The following is a 23,094-nucleotide window of genomic DNA, read 5'->3' on the forward strand; positions in this document are numbered from 1 at the left end:
TTTGAAAATTGAATTTAGTTTCACAATAGCTGCCATGGTGCCTTATGGGAGTTGTAGGTATGGGTGCCTCATGCTCTCATTCTCCTCTATGGGATGAGCTTGATGGCTGGCCTAGATCTCCCATGCTGCTTCATGGTGGCTTTGCAAGAGGGGAGAACAGAGGGCATCATGGAAAATGTAATATACCCAGAGGAGAACGGGGGCACAAGGCACCCAAACTGTAATTCCCATGAGGCACCATGGCAGCATTGCCAAATTAACATTTTCTGAATTACAACCAACATTTTTTTTCTTTTTTGAGTGTTCAATTTTTTCAATGAAAATTTTGTTTTCCATGGGGGGGGGACTTAAAGAGGTTTTATCTCTAATATCTAGACTTCTAATTTCAAACTTCAAAAGTCATAAGCATGGCAAGTTATTGAGTCAGTTGTTAGACTACAACCTTTGTACATCCTTAATCGTCTTCTTATCCTAAGGGCTTGTCTACAGTGCCCCACAGTTCCAACTTCAGGCAGTGCAAATAGCAGTGTATACCAGAGTGCATATAGTCATACAGAAAACACTTCAATAATCAGTTTAACATATGGTTTTCATAAGTTATTAGAGACAGCCCCATATCTGTCACAAGGTCTATACTACCAAACCGTCAAACAACCACCATTTCTGGTGACATATTGTTCTGTACAATTTCCCCCTGTGATGTTGACAGATCAGAGCCCTCGGGCTATTCACTGGTGTGTGAAACTACAAAGGAGTGTTAAAAGGTACTGTTGTGCATCTAGACAATTCACTTGTTAAAACAGATGTTAATTGTATTTGTCTTCATCTACCTATATCCTGTTTGATGTATACTAGTGTAACTAAATTAACCTGTTGTTGCTATATCCTTTTTCATGTCCTGTAATTCTGTGATTACCTGTACATTAAGTATGCAACTCTACTTAGTTAACATTAGGTCAAAAGGCCTGTATTTAGTGTTTATATGTGAACATACTTAATATGTAAATGATATGAAAGCCAATGAAGAATTGTTTCCGGCTATCCTATTATGTACTCTCTGGTAATTAAATAACCTTAATTTACAGTGTGTTCGTTTTAAGATAAGAATGTATTTGATGTGAAAGCTTCATGAAAACTGCCTTAGAACTGTAACTGAGGAAGCATCCTGTCTTCAAAGCAAGATTCCTTAGTTTAACGATGGAGATTCACAAACTACATTGTCTACATTGCCTATTCTTCGTCAGTGGAATATGCATGCTGTGATAAAAACACCTGCCAGATTGCTTTCCAGAGAAAATGGCTATAAGAAGAAAATCCTTGGGAATGATCCTTCATCTCTGATCTATGTGGATGCTGTCAGGGAGTGTTCCAGATACAAGACAGAGATCCCCAAACCAAAATCATTTTTGGGCAGCCCTGAGAGACTTATGGAGAAGTAAACAGATACACCATTTCTGCTATCAGATTGGACTTACAAACTTTGATTCATCTGCAATGTATTTTACCTGCTTTAACCTCTCAATAACTCTTTTTTCTTTTCATAGCTAATAAATCTTTAATTTACTTTAGTACAGAAATTGGCTCCAGTGTTGTCTTTGGTGAGATCTGACAGGTACCTTGACCTAGGGTAAGTGACTGGCCCTTTGGGGCTGGAAGAACCTAATGTGCAGTGATTTGGGTTTTAATAACCTTTCATCATAAAGTCCAGTCTGTCTAGGTGGTAAAGTGGAGGCTGTGGAGTCTAAGGCAGATTGTCACTCTATGGTAAAACTAATGTAGTGATCCGGGAGCGCACATTTGTTTCTAGTTTAGTAAAATCTAATTATAGAATATACCACCAGCTTGGGTGTGTCTGCCCAGTTTTCTGACAGTCTGACCTGTGACCGGCACTCACAGCTGTGACCCATTCCAGGCACCACAATACCCCCCACTCCAATTACTTTACTTGGAACGTTCGAAGACACTTAGTTTTTCAGCACTGGACCCACCATTCTGAACAGTAATGTACTTTCCTTTGCTTAGCTCAAGAGAGTTGCTCTAGGTGATGAACTCAGGCTAGCCTCAGAAAGATGTTCTTAATTCAATTTTTAAGTAAAGGACATTGTGATTATATTGGGAGCAGAAAAGAAAGATTCATTTCCCAGTTATTAATTAAAACAATTGGAATTTCGATTAATGTACTTATGGCTATTTATTGTTAGTGTACAGGGGCCAAATGCTGCAATATTTACTCATGTGAGAGGCTCCGTTGAAACCAGTGGGACTATCCATAAGATTGCAAAAGATCCCTTACCAGGATACTAACTCATAACTCCTTATGCTTCAAATCAGCTCTGATTTCATGCAAGGTACACAGCCAAGTCAAGCAATACACTTCTGTCATGTAACTTAAAAATCAGTATTTATCAACAAGGTTACCATAGGTTAGTAGGTATAGAACAAGATATTTGTAATGGGTTCTTTATATCCTTTTGACTTGCATTAAGGATTTGTGACTTCACTATCAGCTGAGCTCAATCATGATAAGTGGAATGAAAATTGTGCCAGCTAATCTTAAAATGGAACTTTCAGACAACAAAGTAAAAACTACATTTGCTTTGATCTTTGATGGGCTGAGAGATAGTGAGATTTCTTTGCTCTCAATACAGCTGTTGTTGTGGGAAAGCAAGGATGTGTGTGTCCAATGTGCCTATCTTCCAAAATAAAATATATAAATATTTCCCTTTCATCTGTCCCTCATGATAGGGTTATGCTATGGATGCCATAGAATCACTGAAGCAAGTTGTCAATGATGTTTGAAATGAAACACTCCTGCCCAGTGCACCGAGGGAATACAAACAGCAATCTGTCTAATCATGGCTGTTCAGTGATATTTGCTGTAATATTCTACCCAGACAACCAGAAAAGGCCAAACAAAAAGGCCTCCTTCAAAAGAAGAAAACTGAACACTGTGCCATTTTAGGAGCAGCTCCTATACAGATCATTATGAAACTGTCTCGCCTTTGTATTGTACCTTATGCTGTCACATACAGCCACCCATATCAGAAACAGCAGCATTTTACACCCAGCTTTGCACAGGTGCAAACAACTACACACAGGGCAAGGCAATGGAAAATCTCCCCTCATGTCCCAATTCCTGCACTCAGTGCAGAAATGAAGGTGGCAGGAGATGTGAGCCACTTTGGAACCACCATATTCTGGACCCCGCCAAGATCCTGCCTAGTTTAACTCCTAATCAAAGTCTCATAAGGAGCCAAGAGAAGGAGAATAGAAGAGGCAATTAATACCCAGATTGCAGCAGTGATCTGGAGATGCCCTCTCTCCACCCCGTCCCACTTCTTTCCCTTCCCAACTTCACCCTAAGGAGGGATTGGGAGGAAGAGGACTGGTGGGGGGGGGGGTGTCATTTCTGCCCCCCTTTATGCCAACAGAGCGCCATAAAGGAGCTGGAGGAGGGGAAAATGTCTTTTTTTGGAGGTTTCTCTCTTTATCTTCTTCTCCTCATTTCAGGTACTTCACCCACTGCTACCAGCTCACTAGCTCTTTGGAGGCAAGATCTTTCATTTCATCCACAGAAATTGCCAGATCAGAACTTAAAAGAAAAAAAGAAAAAAGGTCAGGTACCATGGACCCAATCCTGGGCCCTTTGCCTTCAATGGGAACAGGATTAGTTTCCATACGGTACAGCTGGCACAGCCCTATTCGCCTCACGGATGCTTTCCCCAAACAGACACCCTGGAACAGAAGGATCTGCTAAACTGAACTTTTAGTTACAAGCATGTCTGAGAGCACAGTTTGTAACTGCAGCCCACAGAGCTCCCACGCAAACCACCTATTTGTTCAGAGTTTAACTGATAAACAAACGTCAAGTTTGTTTGTTTTTTTAATCATTTCTCTGCACCAGCAATTGAAAAATCTTGGAACATAGGAGTTAGCAGCTATTGGGAAGGGAAAAGGGCAGCTTTGTATGCTTTAAATAGTTTTTCCATTGGCCTTTATGCAATAACATGCACATTAGAGATAAGTGATTCCTTATCCAAAGCATGAGGCTATCCCGAAAACACATTTTATTAACTATTATATTTCCATCAATCTGGGGAGAAGGGAAGTGTGAGGGGTGGGGAAATCAGCTCAAATAATTCCAGTACTGCATTGATTAATGGATCTAGATGTGGTTTTATTTTTCTTCCTGCCTTCTGATATAATGATCAGTTTCATGTCAAGATGGAAGGTAACATGGGTCAAACCTTGAAGAACTGAAAGCATCAAATCTGTGTTAGACAGGGGAACGAGCTTTTCCTAAACTGTAATAAGAGGCCACAAAACGGAATGATGTAGTAACTGTCTTCTTTGCACTATGGTTACTTATGGCTAATCATGATTCTAATTATATATAGGGTCTTTCATTTAGAAGCATTCCAGAATGCCTTGCAAAAACTTTACCAAGATATTTGCAAGTAGTGTTAAGAATCACTAGTGAAGTGCAACTACCTCTACAGCAAACCAAAGCAGCTATTAACAGTGTCCAGCTGTTGTGTCTTTGCTCTCCTCACAGCACTGATAATATTAGGAAACCACATGGGCACAGGTGGGTTCTAAATAACGAAGCTCACTGACTACATACAATCGTACGAGGTCCACATCTCTCTCTATATACACACACTGTCTATCTGTTAAGATCTGGTGATTTCTACAATAAAAGACTGGGAGGTCCACTAGAGGACTCCCAAACTATCTAAAGGGCTCCCAATTCCTATACAACAGCAAAACTATCAAAAACTTGAGAACAGGAGATATTGTCTATCTTATTCCTCATGAGACTACAAGGGGAATGTTAAGTAGGCAGGATAGATTTACCCACACTGGAATTTTATCAGGTTAACATTGAGGTTGTGAGACAACAGTGAGTGATTCCTTCCCCTCCTCCCCCTGTTTTTTAACCATTTCATTTTTAGCCAAATTTGGAGTTTCCTCACTTTGACAAAATGGTTATTTTACATTCACGTGACATATTCTCTCATTTCCAGTATGTTACTTTCACTCAAACTGGTCCACCAATTTTTTTAAAAGAAATTAACTATATTTAGATAATTTAGCAAGCAAAATAGGATCATTTTTAAATTCACGATGAAATACAAAAAAAACCAAAAAACTCTTACTTCTTGAATTTCCAATAGTTTGCCACTTGTTATAAACAGTCCCAAAAGTGACAGTGAGTTTTTTGCTTGTTTGATTTTTAAACAGCCACCAGTGTTCAACATTGCAATATTACATCTCATCCAATGGATGACACAGCCAGCCATGCAGTGTGCCATAATGCCACGCTGGGAGAATGATTCAGTACTGACTCAAAGAGAAAAATCATTGAACATATAAGAAGAATGCAGTTTTTCATAAGAAAAAAAAAGATGGTCTGAAAATAACAAGTAGGAAAAAGGTGTAAATATCAATGGACTCAGAAAGATCACATATAGCCAGTCAAATATTCTTTAACAGAATTTAAAACATCAATAAATTCAGTCCTGTCCCTCTCAAATGCCAGTAGAACATAAGCAGCTTGAGTAAAGATTCTGAACATTGTTTGTATCCTAACTTTGATTCATACACAGCTGATTGAAAATAATACTTGCTTTTGCGACTCTCAACATATGAATATATTTTAAGCTGAAATGCCTAGCTTTTTGTTTTTTTAATGTTTGAAAATTATTTTTTAAGTATCCAAGATAAACACACAAGTTTTCTCTACTTTCTGTCTATAAATTGCTTCTCTGGTGCTGGGACTCAGAAAATGACTGTAAACAGCCAGACAAATGAAGTCAGAAATCAACAATGCACAGAGAGGGATATATAAGAAAGCCATTACATGGCGGAAGGTAACAAGAGACCTCGGCATTTTTATCAAACAGAGTTTGACTAGTTTCAGAGTAACAGCCGTGTTAGTCTGTATTCGCAAAAAGAAAAGGAGTACTTGTAGCACCTTAGAGACTAACCAATTTATTTGAGCATGAGCTTTCGTGAGCTACAGCTCACTTCATCAGATGTATACCGTGGAAACTGCAGCAGACTTTATATACACACAGAGATCATGAAACAATACCTCCTCCCACCCCACTGTCCTGCTGGTAATAGCTTATCTAAAGTGATCATCAGGTGGGCCATTTCCAGCACAAATCCAGGTTTTCTCACCCTCCACCCCCCACACAGAGTTTGACTAATGGAACTTTGAAATAGGGCAAAATAGGAGGGGAAGCAGGGGAAGGCTAACCACCAATGCAGATGATAAAAAGAACCTTCACTGAAGATGATTACACAGCAGTAGTTCAGACACCACTCTGAGCTCAGGGCCCCTGCAAAATGTCTAAATCAATGTACACTTTGTTTTTACACTTGTGCTTCACCAAATCACCTAGTACAAATTAAGAGAAACCGTTGTATTGTCCTCTTAGTCACACAATGCAACCTGGTTTTAATCTCACCTCTAGGTACAGATAAGATTTACAAAAATCAAATGACATGGTGTTTTTTATATTGTTGCTGGCAATCATGGAAGTAACAATATCCTAATATTTCAGAGTCTTCAGTATGCTGGGTCTCACTGGCAGAGATGACAGTGAAGCAGAAAGGAGTGATGCACAGAATGAAGTTTTAACGTGTACAGGCAGTTTAAACTGATAAACACTTAGTTTACATAGGCCCAGATTGAGCAAGCACTTAAACTCAGTTAAGTGTTTTATTAAATTGGGACAGGGCCCAACATCAATGGATACAGGGTACAAGTGGTTGTCATCTTTTGCAGGGCCTAACCCTGAGAAGTTTTAAGCACCCAGGGACTAAAGTCTACTGAAATAATCTACTAAGCAGTTTTGTTCCTCTTCAAGACCCTGCCCCCGCATCCCCAATGTTGGCCTGATTTCTGTGACAATTGTTGTCTGTAAAACACCCAGATTGCCTTTAGCTTTTTTCTTTTCTTCCTTCACATAGTCCTTCCTGCTTACTGGACCGGATGCACCAATGAGATAATGACAAGAATGTTCTTTGGTTTTAAAGCTGAATGAGTAAACAACATTCCTATTTATTATTTATCTGCTTTCAAATCCTCATAAATACCTCCAGTGATAATTTATTTCTAGGTAACCATCACGCACAAAATGGACCGTACATAATAGCACAATTCAATATTTATGAAGTGATACTTTTCTGTGAACATATAGAGACTCAGTAATTACAACTAGAGCTATGCTTTAAAATTCCATAGTGGAAACAAACTGAATAGAAATAATGTTGCTTTGTTAGAACTTAAAGTTATCCTGCCAGCTGAAAACACTGTAATTAAAATAAATGCATAAATAAACACAACAGACGTAGTTATCTTGTCACCTGCATGCTGCCAGCTGGGATTCATAAAGTCGCCTGGAATGAATTCTGCAGAGGAGGTCTTTCCACGAAGAAAGCTCTGACACTGCCTCTTTGCCATGTTCAGCTCTATGAACCAAGAGCAACAGTGCCCCAAGTTGACTTGGGATGGGAAAGAGGCAGCTTCTCCAACAGCCAGGTCCCAAGCTACCAAAGACTATAGAGATGGTCCTCAACATCTTCAATTGCACTAAAAATTGAATAGACAGCCAAGTCAGAGCATGAAGCACTGGCAATTGATGCTCATATCGGCTCACCCCATTGTAGAGGTAGGCAATAGCATTCTTGATGAGGTTCAAAGGTCGCCCTACACAGAGTTTATTGCCATTACCCATGCGTGAGGTGACAAATGCAGGAACAACTGTCAGACCTTTCAGCTGATCATAGAATCATAGAATCATAGAATATCAGGGTTGGAAGGGACCCCAGAAGGTCATCTAGTCCAACCCCCTGCTCGAAGCAGGACCAATTCCCAGTTAAATCATCCCAGCCAGGGCTTTGTCAAGCCTGACCTTAAAAACCTCTAAGGAAGGAGATTCTACCACCTCCCTAGGTAACGCATTCCAGTGTTTCACCACCCTCTTAGTGAAAAAGTTTTTCCTAATATCCAATCTAAACCTCCCCCACTGCAACTTGAGACCATTACTCCTCGTTCTGTCATCTGCTACCATTGAGAACAGTCTAGAGCCATCCTCTTTGGAACCCCCTTTCAGGTAGTTGAAAGCAGCTATCAAATCCCCCCTCATTCTTCTCTTCTGCAGGCTAAACAATCCCAGCTCCCTCAGCCTCTCCTCATGACTCATGTGTTCCAGACCCCTAATCATTTTTGTTGCCCTTCGCTGGACTCTCTCCAATTTATCCACATCCTTCTTGAAGTGTGGGGCCCAAAACTGGACACAGTACTCCAGATGAGGCCTCACCAATGTCGAATAGAGGGGAACGATCACGTCCCTCGATCTGCTCGCTGTGCCCCTACTTATACATCCCAAAATGCCATTGGCCTTCTTGGCAACAAGGGCACACTGCTGACTCATATCCAGCTTCTCGTCCACTGTCACCCCTAGGTCCTTTTCCGCAGAACTGCTGCCAAGCCATTCGGTCCCTAGGTCAGAACCTGAAGACAACATTTCGAGTGTTTTGAGCTATTTGACTCCTCGTTTCACCTACTGCTTTAATAATACATCAATTAAGGGGTGAATGTTCATAGCAGTGTCTGGAAAAGGTTGGAGGATTCATGTATTCAACATTTAAGACCTCCTGACCCTTATGAAAAGGAGAATGATCTCCTATGCAAAATGGGGTACTTTAAAAAAAACATCCTACAAACTTCCATAGCAGACAGAATTCTATATTACATTCTTTAGGGTGGTTTAAACATTTGATAGAAAAGCCACCTCTTTACTCTAAAAACCTATAGAATTTAATAATTTCTATGGAATTATTGTTTTCAGAACTCCAATTCATAGATAAGGCTAGAAGGAACCATTGTGATCTTGTCTGATCTGCATAACACAGGGCACAGGACCTCCCTGAGTTAATTCCTGTTTGAACTGCAGCCTATCTTTTAGAAAAACATTCAATTTTAATTTAAACATTTCCAGTGATGGAGAGTCTACCACAACCCTTGGTAGGGTGTTCCAATGGTCAATTAGCCTCATGGTTAAAAATGTTGTTTCTGAATTTTTCTAGCTTCAACTTTCAACCATTGTATCTTGTTAAATCTTTGTCTGCTAGGCTGAAAAGCCACCTACTGTATTATCAAACCTGTAGGCAGTTATGGGGTGATCTGATCATTGTCTATAACCTTCTCTCTATTAAGCTAAGCACATTGATTGACTCAAGGAGCTCACTCTCTGAACTCTCTCCAATTTATCAACATCCTTCTTGAATTGTTGACACCAGCACTAGACACAGTATAACAGCAATGGTTGCACCAGTGCCAAATACAGAGGTAGAATAACCTCCCTATTTCTATTTGATATATCCTTGTTTACACATCCAAGGATCATGTTAACCCTTTTGGCCACAGCATCTCACTGGGAGCTCATGTTCAGCTGACTATCCACCATGACCCCCAAGTCCTTTTCAGATTCACTGCCCCCCAGGAAAAAGTATCCTGCCCTGTAAGTTCAATTCAGTTCTATGGGGCTTTTTCATAAGGGATCATTTAATAAGTTTAAAGTCATCTGTGATACCTGAGTAAAACGAAGGATGGTAGCCGAATCAACCTAATTTTGACTGTATTAGCTGATAAGGTCAGTGTATGTTAGCAAAATAATGATAATTTGCAGATGAAAGGGGGAAAAAACCAAAAACAACAGGAAATGTTCAATGAATAATGGCATTGTATAACTGCAGTGATAAATAGCTAAGCGTTTTGAATAAAGACATCACCAAATTGCACGAATAAAATCTTTATATTTGAATATGATGCCAGTTCAGTTCTACCATGGTGTTTCTTGCTCCCATCACTCGCTGTCACACCAAATCAGGGTATCATCAAAATTGTTTCAGACCAATCTTAAATCTTATGTAAAGCTTGGTGGTCTGACTGCATTTTATTAAAGTGTTGGATAAAAAAAGGCATAGGAAGAGGTTCAAGCTACTTTTCCAATTGACAAGTGATGTTAATCAGTGCTTAATATTTGAATGTGTTTTTTAAATAAACAGATGAGAGGAAGCTATCAAAAGTAAACATTAAGCATGTGTGTGTGAAAACATGGCACAAGGAGAGAGGTGGACACTGCATGAGTTAGCAACTGCTTCATGTTGCATGAAGTTCAGATCATTTTGGAGTATGTCTAGTGTTGGGGAACAATTAAATACCCAGGCTCTAAACTGAATGAAGCACCTTAACATGCAACAGGAAAAATTACTGACCAGGGTTTTTAATGATTTACAAGCATAGTGGTAAACTTTGAGCAAAAAAGTCCTCTGGAAATCCATGTTTGGAAAAGATAAGAATATGCTGCTGACACTGGGGATATTGGGGCACATTGTTCTCTCTAGCTTTCTTATTCAAATAAAAAAAACAAAGGTTCTGTTAGTGAATAATTTAGGATGGTACACAATCGCCAAAGATGAAAAATTGCTGAATGGTAAAAATAAGGATTATATTTTGATAGTTTAATGTTAATAGTTTATGGTCATGTATGGTGAATGAGTTTGGATATAGCAGGGTAATACGTGTGCTAAGGCTTTGGCCTAGCCTGTGCTTGACATGAGTGTTGTTTTGCCAATTTCTCTCTTATTTAGACTTGTTTAAATAATGTGCTCAGTTGACAGAACAAAGGTGATGTTTTGTTCATGGAATGTATTTTGTTAGAGGGCATAGATGAGAGGAAGTGAATCATTACAATAAAATACACAAAATATTATGATAAAAAGTCACTACACTGGGAAAAACAGGAGTAAGATGACATGACATGAAAATAGATATAGACAGCAAAAGTTACGTCAATTGAAGCTTTCACATGTGTAATGTATGGGTTATGTAAGAGATCATCCTTAATGTTTATTGGAAGAAAGCAAATGAATACATAATGAAGAAAGATACAAAAAGCCCAAGTGAACAAGTACCCAAGTTGGAAATACCAGACCAAAGCCTGAGACAACAATCATGAAGTGGAGAGCTTCCCAATACCCCAGAACATGGTAACTTGGCCCCATGCCTGTTCTCTCTTATCTATTCATTCATATATATATATATATATATATATATATATATATATATATATATATATATATATAAAATCAGAAACTAAGTGACAACGATTGTCTGAAAATTTAATTGGGTGGACTCATGCCTCAGTTTCCCACTTTACACTACACTGCAATTGGAGGGCAATTTTCCAGTTGCAGATGCTCTGCCTATAGCTCTTCTACTATTTCAGGCATTTGGAGCAGTTGTGTAAATTAAATGGAAATCTAAAAGTGTGTTCTCATTTCTGGAGAAAGGCCAAAACCAGAAACTTCAATCTGAAACCTTCTGAATGCCAGAGGAATTTCTATGCAAAACCTTGGTGCCAAACCGCCCTGCTGATTTAGTTCCACAGTGGAGCCAAAAACACAAGAGACACTGGAAACCTCATTAAAACACTGGACCTCAAAGAGTTGGATCCCATTTAGGGCTGAACTTTTGTGGAAAAGGTTCATGAGATTTTGATGTAATTGAATCTGAACTCTGCTTCAGCCTCAAATCCCAAGCAAAGTTAGTGTGGATATGGGTCCAAACATCCCTTATTCTCAGAACATAATCTCATCATATACGCTCAATCACTCCATAACCCAACCTAATCGAGTAGCACGAGCGGTGCTCCTCTCACCTCTGCCTGTGCAGACCAGTAGCTTCAGAGGGGCCCTTTATGCTCTCACAACCTGGCAGTGATATTATTGCTGATAAGATACCAGCCTTAGTGCATAATTACACTATCTGTTTTTTTACCCATGTATAGCTGTATCCTCCCACAGTTAATACCCCACACTGACTCTGAACGAGAAGGCTTCTATCAAAATTTGGTAAGACATCGAGATACCATGGTGAAGGTGACCCAAAACCCGGCAGCAAAAAAACTGATATAGAATAAAATAAAGATGACTTACAGGGTGGAATATATGCCCTTAGAAAGTGCACTAGAATCATACAGTAGACAAAAAGGGAATATTAGGAGACCATAACGTGACCCACTGCAGTCCTCTGAGGGATTGGCTCTCTTCCCTCTCCATCCAAGCTCATTATTACAGCACTAAAACCATCCTTTCTCATAGTCATTTGTGCAAGAAAAATGGCAGTGCCCCACTCTGTAGTCACTCAGTGTTAAAACCTAGGACTTCTACAACTCTCTCTGACTGGATGTAATATGCCAGCTATTAGTAAGAGAAACGAATTGGGAAATAACTATAATAAGCACATGACAAAAAATAAAATATAAAAAGGAGATTCCCTCCAAAAGGAAGGGCAACCATAGCACAGTATTTCTGTTCCTTAAAGCGTTCTGCAAAAAGCATAGTGTGAGCCGCTGCAATTCCTTTATGTGGTTTTCTTGCATGACAGGCAGTGGTAGAAAAAAAAACCTCCAAAAGTTCATAGTTTGGATCAATATACCCCAAATCCAGTACTGCCATCCCTGACACCCAACTCCCACCCGCTATCTTCGGCCCTCACGGATGCCACTGAGATTCCTCCAAGCACTGGAACAGGAATTGCAATGCTCTTGCCCTAAACCAAGTGCCAAAGCTATTACCTCTCTCTGCCATCTGCCACGTTTGGGGCCCACTTCTGCTTGGATTTCCCTTGACTCCCATGGGGTTGTTGGAAGTATTGGTCTTTGTAACCCTCTAGTGGTTGGGCCACAGAGGATTTAGGTGTCTTCTAATGCCATCTTGCTAAGGGAGATGGTCCTTTGGCTTAGGCTTTGTGGGGAGTCATGTTTTAGGATCCCGAGCGCACAGGTTCAACCTCAAGCAGGGTTAATTACAGCTGCATTTTCGAGTAGTGACAGGGGTGGAGATGGGTGATGGAAGAAAAGTCCTGAGACTGGGATTAGCAAAAGGAGAGTGAAGATGTACGGAGTACAGAGTCAAAAAGGCCATTCCAGTTACAAGGGGAAGGCACACAAGCAGGTACAGCGCCAGGCTGAAGAAGCAAAGGGAAATTAATTGGAAGAGCAAAGGGGCCTGGAGAGAAGGAGGGAGCAATCACACAGCCCAGACATAAAAAGACAGAAAGGCTTCAGGAGTGCATGTGTCTAAAATTAACTTCACATTTCTCAAAGCTAACAATGAATGAATCCCGCTTCCATATAGTAAATGCCAAGTGTTCAGATGGAGCCTTACCCAAAGGTTCGATGCTGCATTGAACCACCATGTCCAAGTGTTTGGCTCTGCCATGTTTGAGCTCTTGAAGCTATCAGAGACACTAAGAGTCAGCAGGTGCAGCACTTAAACCCGCTGTTCATTACAGAGGCCCTTAAAAGGTTCCAGTAACTGGCATCTGGTTGCCATAACAACCATAAGAAAGGCCCATAAATAGAACATCTTCAACCAGCAGGAAATCATGTCAGCGGAGAAGGTTTAAAAACCAGCTTGTCTTAAGGTGCATGCTCCTTAAAAAAAGATATTCATATCCAGCCTAGCACAAGTGCAACATTGCCACAGCCATCTATGACTGTATTACTGTCATTACATTGCATATTATGGCTACTCTGAACTTTGTAGCAACAGTAGGGAGAGTATTCCAGTCCTCCTTCCCCCAGACTACTGGGCCCTAATATTTCAACTAAAAGAAGAAACGGTCCTTAGTATAGAGCCTAATGAGCCATATATAAGCCATTCTAACTCCATCCAATAGAGAGCAGGCATGGAAACACTTCTTATCCAAAAATGCATTTCCCCTTTGTTTCCTACTGCACAGGGGGATGTAGCAGGAGGAGAGTCCCATTTATTTGTAAACCAAACCAAAACACTCAGATTTTTTTTAAAAAAAAGGGCAATCACTCAGATGAGAAAGCAGCAAGAGATTCCCAAGAGTCAAAGCTTTCCTTATGGTACATCCAGCTTCCAGGTGGGAAGAACTGTTCTTTGTAAGAATGGAGTGAAAGGAAGGGGAGACCTCTCCCAGCTTCCCTTCAAGAGGTCTCAATGAAGATTAGGATGTTCAACTTGTTTTTTCTGACATCTCTGCTTTATAGCCAAAGAGAGGCTCTTATTTATGTGACTGCTTTTTTTATTATTAATTATCATTATTATTAATTTGGTTGTCACAGAAGCAAGACATCTTTACACAACACCTCTTATGGTAATCACAAGCATAACTGTTGCATCCAGCCATTAGCATGAGAATCCCCTGGAGGCGCCAAATACTGGATGTGAGGCAATTGCACTTTAAAATACTTACCAAATACAGACTCCAAGGAAAAACTGCTGAGCTTGAATTAATATGCAAACTAGATACCATTAACTTGGGTTTGAATAGAGACTGGGAGTGGCTGGGTCATTACACATATTGAATCTATTTCCCTATGGTAAGTATTCTCACGCCTTCTTGTCAACTGTCTAAATGAGCCATCTTGATTATCACTACAAAAAGTTTTTTTTCCTCCTGCTGATAATAGCTCATCTTAATTAATTAGCCTCTAACAGTTTGTATGGCAACTTCCACCTTCTCTCTATGTATATTGTGACAAAGCTCTGTCCTTGCCTCCATGGGTCCTGCGTTTCCTGGCGTATTTCGCTAGCCTCAGAGGCTCACTGTGACCCTCCACGTAACCCTTCTTTCTCTAGAGACAAGGGTCACAGTCTACTGAGCTATTTTCATCATAAGCCAGCAAGGGAGGTGAGGAGAAGTTATCCTTCCTTGCACAGTCTCTGTTGTCTCCCAGTCTCAGTGATTAAACAGGGGGCAAAGGTGGGAGGGGGGAAGCCCGGGCCCACCCTCTACTCCGGGCTCCTGCCCAGGGACCCTAATAGTATCAGCTATGGTAGCTGACCTTTTAGAAACATGACATGTACAATTCCCTGGGCTACTTCCCCTCACAGCAGCCCTCATTTCCTCAAGCTCCACTTCACCCTTACTTCAGGACTTCCTTCCTTGTGCCTGATATGGTGTGTACTACTCAGCCTCTCCAACAGCACAACTTCCTTCTACAGCTCCTGACATGCACCCCCACCTGACTGGTTGGGAGGCTTTTAACTAGTTCAGCCAGCCCCTGATTGGCTTCAGGTGTCCCAATCAACCTAGCATTCTCCCTGACTTCTGGAAAGTTCTTAATTGGCCCCAGGTGTCTTAACTGACCTGGAGCAGCTGCCTTTTCACTTAACCTGGTACCAGGGATTTGTTTAGCCTGGAGCTAATATATCTTATCTCCCACTACTTTTCTATAGCCATCTGGCCTTGCCCCATCACAATATATATATATATATCTTCTTACTATATGTTCCATTCTATGCATCCGATGAAGTGGGCTGTAGCCCACGAAAGCTTATGCTCTAATAAATTTATTAGTCTCTAAGGTGCCACAAGTACTCCTGTTCTTTTTACTAATGTAAAGGCTGGTCTGAGATCCTTGCAAACACTACAGTGTACAGCCATAGATAACAGCACGCATGCTTACCATAATTTATACTGGTTCAGCTCGATTGTATTCCCTTAACTTGTATATCTGACACCCTCCCTGCTACTGAAGGAAGAGGGCAGCAGTTATTACTGAGCGTACAACTTTACAAAAATGGATGAAGTAGGCTTATGCGCAGAAAAGAGCTTTGGTATTTGGACCTGTCTGAGTTAGTAGTGAAAGAAAAAATAGCTTATTGACAGGCAGAGCAATTACATGAATTTGAAGAAGTGTGGGCCACATTTACTGATATATTTGGATAAAGAATGCTCCGATTGCCCAGACTTCCATTCCACCTGACCTCTCTGCTTTTTCCCCTCCCTCTTCTTCCCCCCAATCCTTTCCTTCCCTTTATTGCCTATTTGTGTGTGTCTTTTTATTATTACTCTGAAACCTTTATTATTATTGTTACACCAACCAAACATATTAGGTCTGTGTAATATTGTCTAATTTTGTATTGCCTCTGCTTGCAGGTTGACAAAGGTGGGTAATGGCATAATTTTATTGGTTATCCTATGAAATGCATGGTATTTGGATAGATATACAAGCTGTGTATCATTTAACTTTTGTATTTTTACTGTCTGTTTCTTTGTGAAAATTAATTTAAAAAATTAATCACAAAAATATGTAATTAACTCAAAGGCACTTACCTGTGAACATAGCTCGGCTTATGGCCATTAACATCCTCCCCTTCCCAATTGCCTGTCACTCCTACTTGTTGCAGACTATAAGCTCTTGATGGCAGTTTCTTTCTTTTATTAATGTATTCGTGCAGTGCCCAGCCCAATACAAATGCCCCCATCTTGCTCTCACACAGCGCTTTCCATCAGTAGCTCTGAAAGCACTTTATAGAGGAGGTCAGTATCATTATCCCCATGTTACAGGTGAGGAAATTGAAGCACAAAGAGAGGAAGTGGCTTGCACAAAGTCACCTGGCAGACCAGTGGCAGAGTTCGGAATAGAACCCAAGTCACCTGGGTCTCCATACTGTGCTCAATCCACTAAGCCAAAGACTGCCAATAAAGCCCTGATAATAACTGGGGCTTTGGGGCACTATCAGAATACAATAATTAGTAACAGTCATCTTCTCTGGACTCTGGCCTCAGTGGAGATACACATTCACATCAAGATATTTAGAAAGTAAACTTCCCAAAAGTATAGACCTACTTTTTCTCAGGCTCTCACAGCTGTGTTTTGATCCTGCTGTACGTTGAGTAAACTTCAAGATGTACAACACGATGCATTCTCCACTGCCATTAACTGGATCCTCTAATTACATTTACTTAATTAAAGATAAAACCTCCCAGCAGAGGTTCTGTAACTAAATGAATTTTTCCTTTATCTTTCCAAGGTACTCTATTTACTTGGCACCTTTGATTATATTTTTCATTCTCCATAATCCTTTTAGCCTCTGAAATCTATAGTTATTCTTTTCAAACTGTGTTCTTGCACTCGGTATTAGTTATTTCTGCTTCCACTTGTTCGGAAATTTGACAACAGTAAAGTCTTTTTTTAATCACATTGATTTTAATTTTGTCATCAGCACATACAGCCATAGATAGGAACTTGCTTCTGTGTTATAAATCCAAATAAATGTATGTAACCAACATCCTATGACTGTTCAACAGCAGGAGTTCAACTACAATAAGCTGTTTACCAGACATTCTGGACCTGATTTCAGAGCCCATAAGGAATACAAGTGCATGTGCAAAACAGGCATATCATTACGTGCCTAATTTATGTGTGCCATTCCTGGGGGTATGTGAAAATGGCTAATTTCCATACACAGATACCTTATATGTGCATGTATTAATAGCCCTTGCCAAATGGACATGCAACTGAGCATACATTTTGTTTATATAATTGCATTCATAAGCCATTTAAAAATCAGACCCTCTATATCTGGTGAGCAAACACTAATATGTTCCTAGAAAATCTGAATCCAGACAACACACACCATTCTGGTTGGCTTAAGTCTCATTGAGGCTTATGGTGAAATTTCGCCCTCATTTACACCTGTACAAACCCAGGTGAAGTCTATGGGTTGAATAGCAGAATTTGTTTCTTACATACTCAAATGATCATCATGGTGATTTTCATCCCAAGAGATCCTGAAGTGCGTTTACAAACTAAAGCTTGGTCTAAACTAGAAAGTTTTGCCAGCATATAACTGTCAGTTAGGAGTGTGAAAAAAAAAATCACACCCTTGACACAGTTATGCCAGCAAAAGCCCTTGGGAAGGTGCAGTTTAACAGCAAAAAATTCCTTTTGCTCATGTAACTTACTCCCTTTGGGGAACTGGTTTAAGCTATACCAACAAAAGAACTCTTGCAAGTATAAATGTCATCTCCACCGGCGGGGGTTGGGTGGGGTGTGGTAATATCTATACTGTATAGCTATACCAGTATATCTATGTTGACAAACCCTTCAGAGTATGGACAAGGCCTCATACACAGCATGGGATCACTTAATCTGAAATGAAGCCACCTCTGGGGTGAAACTTGGCAAATGCTTAACAGCACACAGCAACGCTATGCCAGAGATTATAGAAGGGGGTCGGAAGAATATTTTATCCATTGAAATTGCCTGGGGTATTTGGTCAGGACGTCAGGTTAATTCTATAGCTTTTATGAAGAGTACCACAAGACCTTTAACGTCCTGAAGCGATCAGGACCTCAGTTCTAAATCTCATCCAAGAGCATGTGGTACAGCAACACAAAGGGGTATTGGTTCTGGGTTGACTGAGAAGGCCTCGTGCCAATGACTTATTCAACAGCATCATCTGGGCTGTCTAGGTAGGTCTCCAACAATGGCACTGACCTGACCTGACTCTTCTTCGCTTCTAATTAATACATCTCCAGTAGTCTCAGTTAACAAATGAGAAAGGGGACAAAACTTAGCTTTGGCGAGAGACTGGGACTGAGGTATGCAGAAGCCTTGTTCAGGTTTACATTGTAGTCATTTTTATTTTTATGATTTATTTATATATTCCGGCAAATAGAGGTTTAAATATGAAGGCTAAAACAAAATTAAAGTTCACGCATGAGTAGATGAATGGCAGAATTAAAAGCTACTGTCTGACAACTATGTTAATTGAACCCACTAAAGGATCAACAAAACAATAAGCAGGTCAGGTAAGTGGCTTCCTCCAGATACAAAAGCACAAGCCTGCACCTTGCAGCCATGGTCCTGAAACAAACTATTGCTTGTGCCTTCAATTCAGTTCAGTAGTATCTTTCCCCAGTTAAAAGAAAAGGAGTACTTGTGGCACCTTAGAGACTAACCAATTTATTTGAGCATGAGCTTTCGTGAGCTACAGCTCACTTCATCAGTATACATCTGATGAAGTGAGCTGTAGCTCACGAAAGCTCATGCTCAAATAAATTGGTTAGTCTCTAAGGTGCCACAAGTACTCCTTTTCTTTTTGCGAATACAGACTAACACGGCTGTTCCTCTGAAACCTTTCCCCAGTTAGAAATGAATCCTCCCTACCACTACAGCAATGTTTACCAGAGATTTTGCCTTCAAATGCTTCCAGGCTCACTTGAAGAGTTTAGATCTCACTTCAGTTCACTAGATAAAGATGAAAGGCAAGGTTCAAAGTGGCTAATAAGGGAGCATATCTTATGATCGAATTGGGGTATGGACGAAATCAACATATTAAATAACTGTTACCTAAATCTTGGAGAATACTTGGGGGAGGATGGAGGGAGATGAAGAAAGGTTATTGTTAGGGGTTTTTCTCACAACTAGACAAACTCTCCTAGAAAGACAATGGATATGTGAACTGGGAAAGGTGACAGGCAGCAACATTTGGGTAAATTCATGAGCAAAACAGATGGCAAAATACACACCACAGCTCAAAGAGAGCAAAACTTTCCACAGACCAATATGAGCAGTGAGAAAAAACAAAAGGAAGGTTTTTGGCTTTGCAAACCCTAATCAATAGTCTACTGCATTTGCAAAACCATTGGTGGCTCAGATTAAAGGTCCCCTTTTTATCGAAACTTTGGGGCTTTGGATAATAGTTCCAGTTGTGACCCATCTCTAGCCACATCCCATTAGGAACAGTAGTATTGGTAGAAGAAAGCTGAGCAAACAGCACAATAAAGCAGAAGAAACTCTTCAAAGACAAAATCTTAACACATACTGAAACTAAGGGAATATAAAAATGAGTCAGAAGAATGAAGCCACACAGCAACAATCCTCACACTTCAAGATCTAGCATATCACATCTAAAATTCAAGAGGTATTTTCCCCTTAAAGGAGTTCATTTTTGGTATAAATTCCCTCAACATCATTTTGCAGTTATGATGCCCTCCTGCAAGAACTAATGTGAAGCTGGGTTTGGAAGGACAGAGTACAATTAAACAGCAATATTTATTTCCTTACACCGGCAACAGTCAGCTGTCATTTAACTAGCAGCTATGGCAGACTAAAAGATTTGTGGTTTCTTCAATATGAAGGGATTTTTTTAAACCATTTAACACTGGACCAGATGTAGAGTCTTGAAATTCAGAGATGAGGGTGGGAGAAGGGGATGAAGACAGACAGAATTCGAAATAAGCAGCTCCTCTTCTAAATTTTACCAGAAATTTTCTTTGTGGCAACAGAGTTTATTGAGGATACGTCAATAAATTTGACTGCTAAAATCCAAAAGAAATCATGCACGAAAGCTCATGCTCAAATAAATTGGTTAGTCTCTAAGGTGCCACAAGTACTCCTTTTCTTTTTAAAGAAAACCAACAGATGCTTAAAGAGTCTATTTTCCAAATAAAGTCAGGTATTGAATGTTGACAGTTTCTTCTAACGATATTTAACTGTTATTTTCATCCAAAAATCATCCTGGTGAATTACAATACCCTGGCACACCCTTGCAGTTACAAATTCTGCAGCGTACAATGACACTTCTGTGCTTAATGAAGTAACATGGGAGGTACTTGGTTAGAAACAAAGAGTAGGAAATCCACTCATCAGTTTACTTCCACCAATAAATCAGAAAAGGTTTGTGGATTATTTGGGAAACATAAATAAAAGCTTGAGTTGCCAACTATGTCCAATGTGCCTCCTAAAATTATTTAGAAAAGCAACAAGATAAGAGCAAACAGAACTGAACATTAAACCATTCCAAAAGAAAAACCCAGAATCCCTATTAGTACAGTATTTATGTTCAGGTTAACTCTTAATATTTGTATTTGAGAAACAAGCATCTCAAAAGGATACAAAAAGTGAATTAGAAATGTCATCTCCATTAAAATTGACTAAAAACATTAGCATTAAAAGACTGTAGTGATAGATGATACAGAAACGCCTAAGACAAATAAAGCTGTTACTGGAAAACACTGAAAGCAACTGACTCAAAGGACCTAGTTTGAACATGCACTGCAGGTAATTGAATATGCAAGTGGACAATTGCATTAGCCGCTATCTTATTTTACATAGTTACTTTCATTAGACTATGATGCTCCAATTACTGGAATCCCAATTAATGGCACTCCCCAACAGACACCCTCTAGAACAACACTGCCACTAATACTGTGGTTTATATCAAAGCTCTCCTTACAAACCCTGTTAAATTTTCCAAAACAATAGCCGTGCAGTTCTGTTGTCTCCCGGACCAAATGTCTGCAATGGTTTACTCTGCACCAAAAATTAAAAATTCTGCACACATTTTAAAATTCTGCAAAATTCTGCAAATTTTATTTGTCAGAACAACACTATATAATCATTACTATTATTTTGGTAATTTATTTCAAAATACCTGTCAGCAAGTATGTCTGTAACAATACAGACACACAAAAATTCCCCCAGGAGTAAGGAGTTAAAGAAACCTCTATGGCAACCCAGTTCATGTTTCTCTGCCCCTCCACCACTGAGCCAAGCCAGGGGCACAGATACATCTCTCTCCCCCCAGAGCCCAGCCACAGCCCCTCCACACCCATAGCCCAGCCGCAGGGCCACGCCAGCCCAGATACCCACACCTCATTCCCTCCAGAGCCCAGCCACAGGGCCCTCCCTTGCTCAGATACCTGCTCCCCTCCTGCCCCCCCCCCCCCCAGAGCCCAGGGATCCAGAGGGAGAAACAGCCTGATGCTTGGTCCCAGGCTTGCACTGCATGCTGCCCTCTCCTTCCCGCAGGGCATGCTGGGAACTACAGCTGCCAGGAACCCTCTAGCTCCCTCTCCCTCCCACCAGCAGTGTCTTCTATGTGTGGGCTGGGCTCTGCTGGGTCCAGTGGCTCCGAGTGGCAGCCAGCAACACTGCAGCCCATTTCTGTGGGGGAAAGGAATTTCTGCAGTCACATTAATTTCTGCAAAATTCTGCATTACCCAGTGATGCAGAATCCCCCCAGGAGTGTAGATTCTGTTCTGCCTGAGGGGACAGAGCCTGCCTCACTCTTCAGAAACACCCCAAAGCTCTGCCTCTCCAGGCCAAGCGTGCTGCAATAGCGAGCAAGAGGGACCAAGTGTCACTCTCTCTCACACACACAACTGTCCATCCCCCCGCCCCAGCAGTGATTTACATTTCTACCAGCTGCTCCGGGCACCCAAACCAACCTGACTGCGCTGCCAGGGTGGGGCACGTGACCACTCTTGCAGCTTCCCTTTGTTTCCCTGGCAGAAGTCATTTTTCTGCGGGGAAGCAAAGAAATCTGCAGGGGACATGAATTCTGTGCATGCACAGTGATGCAGAATTCTCCTGGGAGTAATAATGGTTTCAATGCATTGCTGTGTGCAGAATGTAATCCTGGCTATCAGAGTGCTGCTTAGAACAACACTGTTTGTTCCAAAACAAAAGTTACTTCACTGACAGTGGAATTTTTGTCTTACACATAGGGCAGGATCTTTTATGATTTGTCTGCATTTTATAAACCTTTTATTATACAGTATGTATTTAAAAAAATCAGAATCCCTTTTCCTCTTTTCTGATATAGAATCATAAATAGAGAAAGGAAAGGTCAGGTTAGCATTCAATAGCATGTAAATTAGAATAGCAGGAAAAAGATGAAAGCTAAAGAGATATGCAATCCACTTTGCTCTTCGCTGCTACATTTGATTGTTTTCTTTATGGCTTAATTGTATAAATTGAGAGAGTTTAAATGCCAACATGTCTAACAAAACGGCACATGCAAAACAATAAGGAAGCAGACAAAATGATTCACGTGACATTTTAGAAATATCTCAGAATATGTCAGCCACCAGATGCCATGAAACCTGCAAGAGGTGATATGCTGATGTGACAGAAAGGCAAGGGTCTAGCACTGCACACACAGTAACAGAGCAATGGAAGATTCAGGGAAAATTTCTCTATAAACTATTACAAGTCCACAGCAGTCTTGGAAAGAAAGGAAAAAAACATATTTAAGATCTAAAACAAACAATGCTGAGATTTCTCGATCATCTGGTTCAAAGATTAAGTAACATGTTTGAGACCAGCTTTCTAAGAACTGATGGAAAATGCAGGGAATCTGTGCACAAAATGGAGAATTTTAAAAATACAGGGCCAAATTCTACCTTACACAAGTCTACGAGGGCATCATTTGGACATAGCACACAAATACCTACATCAA

General features: G+C 40.4%; 1 long non-coding RNA gene across 3 annotated transcripts in view; it reads right to left on the minus strand.

Moving 5' to 3' along the window:
• LOC125622439 (uncharacterized) overlaps positions 1-23,094 on the minus strand; it is a 71,884-nt gene that overhangs the window by 18,287 nt on the left and 30,503 nt on the right. Inside the window, exon 1 of one of the 3 annotated variants that reach the window (XR_012664632.1) lies at positions 13,249-13,336. The exons of the other annotated variants lie outside the window; for them this stretch is intronic. This is a non-coding gene — a long non-coding RNA (uncharacterized LOC125622439). Of the gene's footprint in view, positions 1-13,248; positions 13,337-23,094 lie in introns of those variants that run through there. 3 annotated transcript variants of the gene reach the window in all.

Source organism: Caretta caretta, chromosome 13, assembly GCF_965140235.1.
Source record: "Caretta caretta isolate rCarCar2 chromosome 13, rCarCar1.hap1, whole genome shotgun sequence".
Classification (NCBI taxonomy): Eukaryota; Metazoa; Chordata; order Testudines; family Cheloniidae; genus Caretta; species Caretta caretta.